This window comes from Propithecus coquereli, unplaced genomic scaffold (assembly GCF_000956105.1).
Source record: "Propithecus coquereli isolate 6110/MARCELLA unplaced genomic scaffold, Pcoq_1.0 Scaffold13, whole genome shotgun sequence".
In the NCBI taxonomy this organism is placed as follows: domain Eukaryota; kingdom Metazoa; phylum Chordata; class Mammalia; order Primates; family Indriidae; genus Propithecus; species Propithecus coquereli.
The window spans coordinates 15,242,597-15,249,350 of record NW_012137191.1 but is presented as its reverse complement, the minus strand read 5'-3'; positions in this window follow the sequence as shown (position 1 = coordinate 15,249,350).

Below are 6,754 nucleotides of genomic sequence, written 5' to 3'. Positions count from 1 at the left end.
GGGTCCCAGAAGTTTCACATGTCCTATTTGCTCCATTTGGACAATTGCTATCAGTTCATTGAGGTCATGGGGCTGCATTTTACTCATATTTGTCACCCAGCACCTAGCCCAGGGCCTGGCATAGGGCAGCAGGTGGTAAATATTTGTTAAATTGTGTATGAATAATCAATTCTTCTTTTTATCATCCTGAGACCTAAGTAACCAATCCATCAATCAACAAGTATTTATTAAACACCTATTATTTGTTGGGACCTATGCTAATCCCTGAAAGTATAAGCAGGGATGATTTTCAAAATTCTTGACAACTAGGATGGCGTGGTCAGTGACCATTCAGGACTAACCTGGACCAACTAGAAAGGATGCCTGTTGTAAATAAGGGCATATATGTATGTGTACGTACTGGCTTAGTCTCGGCCCCAGACACAGTACTGTATGGTCCCATGCCTCACGGAATTTGTAGTTCAGTGAGAGACCTAACAATGGCTGAGCAATTCTAAGCATGATGGGTGTTGGAAGGATTGAGTCAGGTTGCTCTCGAGGTATAATGGGAAACTTAACCTCGTGAGTATTTGTGAGGGGCAGGGTAGGGAACCATTCCCCAAGAAATTGCTTCTACTCTTAGCCAAAGTTTTCATCTCCAAGGCCTCTTACATTGACACAGATATTATCTCCCCTTGTCCCTGCAGGGATGGAATTTGTAACTCTGTTTTTTTTTTCTTTCTGTAGTGCCCTAAAGACTCTTAATTCGCGTGTAAGTTTGCTAGGGCTACCATAACAAAATACCATAGACTGGGAGGCTTCAACACAGAAATTTATTTCACATAGTTCTGGAGGCTGGAAGTTCAAGATTGAGGTGTTGCCAGGTTTGGTTTCTTCTGAGGCTTCTTCTCTCCTGGGCTTGCGGATGGCTGTCTACTTGTAGCATTCTCACAAGGCCCTTCCTCTGTGTGTGCACATCCCTGGTGCCTCTCCCTGTCCTCTAATCTCCTTTTCTTATAAGAAAAACAGTAAGATTAGGTGAGGGGCCACCCTGATGGACTTACTTTAACTTAATCACCTCTTTGAAGTCCTTATCTCCAAATACAGTCACATTCTGAGCTATCAGGGGTTAGGGCTTCAACATACAGATTTGGGGAGGGACACAATTCAGCCCATAATACCCTTTTTTACCTTCCAGCTGAAGAATGACAGATATTACCTGAGAAGTTAACATTATGGGCTTCTCTTATGTTTTGTAGAATGGCATGGGATATTATTAATTAAACAAACAAATGCTGGGGTAGCAAGGTAGAATAAGATAAGACAATAGGAATGACAGGACTAAAGCAATGAGGGTACCCAGACAGCTTCCATTTGGAAGTCAGGGAAGGCTTATTTATCATAATAGTAGCTAATGTTTATTAAGCATCTTCTCTCCATTCAACCAATATTTATTAAGCACATACTTTATGCTGGAAACCGTTCTAGACATCGGGAATAGGCACCGAATAGCAGGGAAGATGGTCACTTTTGTGGCTTTTGCAATCTAACAAACTACTATTGCACATCATAGTGGACTCTGCCTTGCGCCATCCAGACCCCCTCTTTAGGACTTAGGCACTGATTTGTCCAGCTGTTGGCCAGTGTTGGCGAGTGGTGGCTCACATGAGTTGCTGTTGGCTAAAGAGCTCTGCCTCGCCTCGGGTTGTTCTACCTCCCAGGGGCAGCCTGCATCCAATGACTAGTAGATGGCGCTACAAAGGACCAACCCTTTGCCTCAATTTCAGACAATTATGAAGGTTCATCCTGGCTCCAGAGTCCCCTGTGGGATCTGTGACTGCATCGTGGTACAGCATACCCTCCTGCCCAATCCCGCATGTCTTACTACCTCAAAGGTGGTGTTTTGGGTAGCAATCTCCAAGGAACTTCTTGTGTACAATCTTCATCTCAGAGTCTATTTCCTGGGAGACTGGCCTGTCTCAGTCTGTTTTGTGCTATTAGAACAGAATACTCCGGACTGGGTAATTTATAATGAACAAAAATTGATTGGCTCATGGTTCTGAAGGCTGAGAAGTCCAAGATCAAGGGGCCAGCATCTGGAGAGGTCCTTCTTGCTGTATCATCCCATGGCAGAAGGTAAGAGGGCAAGAGAGAGAGGGAAAAGGAGCTGAACTTGTCCTTTTATAAGAAACCCACTCCAGTGATAATGAACCCACTCCCATGATAATATCATCAGTTGATTCATAAAGATGGAGCCTTCATGGCCTGATCACCTGTCTTTAGGCCTCACCTCCCAACATAGATGCATTTGAGATTAAGTTTCTAATTTATGCTTTTTGGGGGACACAGTCAAACCATACCACTGATCTAAGACACATGAGGCTGAGTAACTTGCTCCAGATCACAGAGCCAACAAACAATGAAACTGGGGTATAAACTCATCTCTAATTGACTCTAAATAATGTTCTTTTAAATACTGTCCTACCTTACTCTGAGGTGTCAAGTAAGCTTGGGCTTAGGAATGATCAAGTCTTGGGCAAGCCTGGATTTTGATGATGACTTCTCTCAGCTCTCGAGAGTTAACGCGGATGTGCTCATTGCCTGGGTAGGAATCAAGACATTTTTCTATTGATCCTGAAAAAGCCACTGTTCTTTTTTCATAAAGTGTCTCTGTAAGTGCAGCACATTGATTTAAGAAAATCTAAGCCAATTTTTTAAAAACCATGAAATTATAGATTTTGTTAAAAACTCAAATCTATAAAGTCATTTTGATTTCTCATGATTGTGCTCTAACTGCTCACTCTCATCAACAGGAAGACCAAATGTTAACAAAGCACAAGAAGGTCGATATTATTGAAGTATTTTATCTACATGGCGCTGAATTCTTTTACCAAAGCACTGAGTTTTTCCCTCAAATTCTGTCTTATATATGTATTTAATAGCCAACAATGTATTTTTCTGTTAATTGTCTCACTTGAGAGTCACACAAAACTGGCAGCTAGGTTTTAGTATCCCTGTTTTATAGATAAGGAAACTGGGCCTCAGAAGGCTTAAAGTGCCCCAGGTTACACGGCTAGAGAGAGAAAAGACCACCTGCAAAAACATGCATCTGTCTCCCACCTCCTCATTGCTGAGTGGTGTAGTCAGTCAGCTGAATGTTCTTCATGACTTACCCTCCACCATACTCATGTAAGCCACTGTCACGATTTGACAAAGATGTCTTCATCTAGAACTCACCAGCATGTCCAAAACCAAATCTGATGTTCCTTCTGCATCTCTCATCTGAACGAATGGTACAAATTTCCACTCCATCATCTAAGCTGGAAACCCCAGATGTTCTTGAATCTTTCACCATTCCATTCATGTCCTTGCTTCTGCCTCCTTCTATCTAACACTCCATTTTTTCTTGTACCAAAATACTTATCAAACCTCATTGTTCCTATGTCCAGATCATCATCATCTATCATACAGGCTGACATTAATTCAGTAGTCCCTACCCTATACAGAGTTAGGTGTCCCTGGTTTCTATTCTCTTTTAATTCAAAGGATGCAATGTCAAACTGCGGCGTCTAAGTCAGACTGCTTGGATTCAAATCATGTTTTCACCAGTAACTGACTCAGACTCCTTGGGCAAACTATTTTCCCCTAATAGGGGAAAATAACAGTAAAAACCTTATTGAATTGTTGTGAACACTAAATGAGTTTATATGTGTAATGCCCTTAGAACAATGTCTAGGATACAGTAAACACCCATAATGTTAGGTATTGTTATTACTCATCTTCCTTTTGGACATTGGATCAATCTTTCTAAAACATAAATCCAATCAAATTACTTTCCTGTTTAAAAACTTTCAGTGGCTCCTAGAACCTATAGAATATCATTGCAGACATTTTTTTTCAAGTTAAAAATAGCTAGCCACTATTTATTGCATTCGACTTTATGTTTCAGGTACTTCAGTTATGATATTCCATCCTTTAAAGGATAAATGGAATTATACTACAAATATTCTTCTACAACTTATTATTATTTTTTTACTTTAACAATTTGGGAAAACTTTATATGTCAATATCTAAATTGACCTCATCCTACTTAAGAACTGTGTAATAGTCTATGGTATAGGTGCCAAAATTTAACTATTCTCCTAAATTTATTATTTCCCTATTGATGGATATGTAAGTAGTGTGGTAGATTGAAAAAATGGCCACAATTCTTTACCCTTCCCCATATGCATGTCCCTTTGCAATGTGATATTGCAGTCCCTTGCATGAAGAGGTGAAGTTTGTTTCTCCTTGATTCAGGGGTAGCCTTGTGACTTGCTTGGGCCAACAGACTGGCAGAAACCATGTCTTCTAGATTAACTCTTGGCCTCTTGAGGCCTTTCGCTCTCCTTCTTGGAAGGCCGCTGTCAACTGTATGAACAAACCCCAGATGTCCTACTAGAGGAAGAATGACCATATGGGCAGAAGTAAGCCTCTAGCACAGCAGCTTACCACAGAGATAGGAGCAAGCACAGCCAAGACCAAAAAGAACTATCCAGTTGAGCACAGCCAAAATTGCCAATCTCTAGAATTATGAACTAAAATAGCTGCTGTTTCCAGTCACTAAGTTTTGGGCTTGTTAGGCATGCAGTGAAAGCTAACAGATACAGGTAGTTTCCAAATTTTTTCCATTAAAATTACACTTCAGGGGTCATCATTGTCCCTTTGTCTTTGCACAAATATGCAAGTATTTCTTTATGTTATTTTTTAATTGACAAAAATTGTATATACTTATCACATATAACATGTTGTTTTGAAATATGTATACATTGTGGAATGACTAAATAAAGCTAATTAACATATGCATTACCTCACATGCCTATCATTTTTTTGTGGTTATAACACTTAAAATCTTTCTTAGAGGGCGGGCGCGGTGGCTCACGCCTGTAATCCTAGCTCTCTGGGAGGCCGAAGCGGGCGGATTGTTTGAGCTCAGGAATTTGAAACCAGCCTGAGCAAGAGCGAGACCCCGTCTCTACTAAAAATAGAAAGAAATTAATTGGACAACTAAAAATATATAGAAAAAATTAGGCGGACATGGTGGCACATGCCTGTAGTCCCAGCTACTCGGGAGGCTGAGGCAGGAGGATTGCTTGAGCCCAGGAGTTTGAGGTTGCTGTGAGCTAGGATGACACCACGGCACTCTAGCCCAGGCAACACAGTGAGACTCTGTCTCAAAAAAAAAAAAAAAAGAAAATCTTTCTTAGAAATCTTCAACAATATAATACATTATCATTAACTATAGTCACCATGTTACGCACTAGAGCTCTTGAACTTACTCCTCCTACCTAACTGAAATTTTGTATCCTTGTGTAAACATTTCTGTAGGATGGATTCTGTGGCAAAATGTTTGGCCCTAGGCTATAAACCTTAAAAATTATATTTGGATACTGTCTTAGTCTGTTTAATGTTGCTATAGCAGAATACCTGAGGATGGGTAATTTATAAAGAAAAGAAGTTTATTTGATTCATGATTCTAGTGGCTGGAAGGTTCAAGATTGGGCAGTTGTATCTGGCGAGAGCTTCCACTCATGGCAGAGAGTAGAAGGGGAGCCGGAGTGTGCAGAGTTCGAGTGGCGAGAGAGGAAGCAGGAGAGAGAAACTGAGGAAGCCAGACTCTTTTTAACAACCTGCTCTCTTGGGAACTAATTCATTCCTACAGCAGTAGGAACTCACCCATGCAAGAGGGCACTAATCTATTGATGAGAGATCCACCCTCATGACCCAAACACGTCTCACCTCCCCCAACACTGCCACACTCGGGATCAGTTTCAGCATGATTTTTAGTGGGGACAAACCATATCCAAACCATAGCAGACACTGCCAAAATTCCATCAAAAATGTTGTACCAATTTATACTTTTACTGACAGTATATTGGTATCCATTTTGTCACATTGTTATAAATACCGGATCTATGAACTTTAAAATTTTTCCATCCTAATGGTTATAAAATCATCTCTTTTTTCTTTTTTATTTTTCTAATGGTTTATGAAGTAAAATATATTCAATATATTTATTCATTTTTCCTATGAGTTGCCTATTTGTAGACATTGCCTTTTTTCCTGTTGGTCCATATTGAAAGGGCAGACCTGCTGAAATGAAAGGACAGCCTTGCAAAAATAACAGGAAAATATCTAATCCTGCAATTTCCTAGTAACAGTTAAAGATCAATCCTATGAGTTCTCTTGCTAACAGGCATTCCACAGGAGTTCTGTTTTGCACAAATTCTGAAAAGAGCTGAACAGACGGAAAAGAGATATGAATTTTCTCTTTTAAAATCGCTTTTGAGAATCTGCTTTTACAGGGATCCTGAGTGAACAGCAGGGGTCCCTGCCCAAAACTGTATCTTGAGGGCAGAGCCACATCTCCAGCGATAATCCTGTCTCCAAGGAAAGGCAGGGGAGCCGACTCTTAGACTTTGACATCCTGCCACCACTTCTGGCTTCTGTTATCAGCCTGCCGCCAAGAAGAAAGAAAGGAACGGATGCAGCAATTTCTCAACTGCTCCACGTTAATTTACAACTCCCTTTTAAAATGGCTGAATGCTGGTTTTCAAGGCCAGCATATTCTTCCTTTTCCACTTCCGTGCTGGTCCTTTTTCCACTCAGGAAAAAGTAAATTAACTTCTCTCTATCCTAATCTTCGTCTACAGAAATCTTTCTCAAAACCCATGTGCACTAGCTCACACCCTAACACATATTAATATCATTTAAAAATTTATTTATTTGATTATTG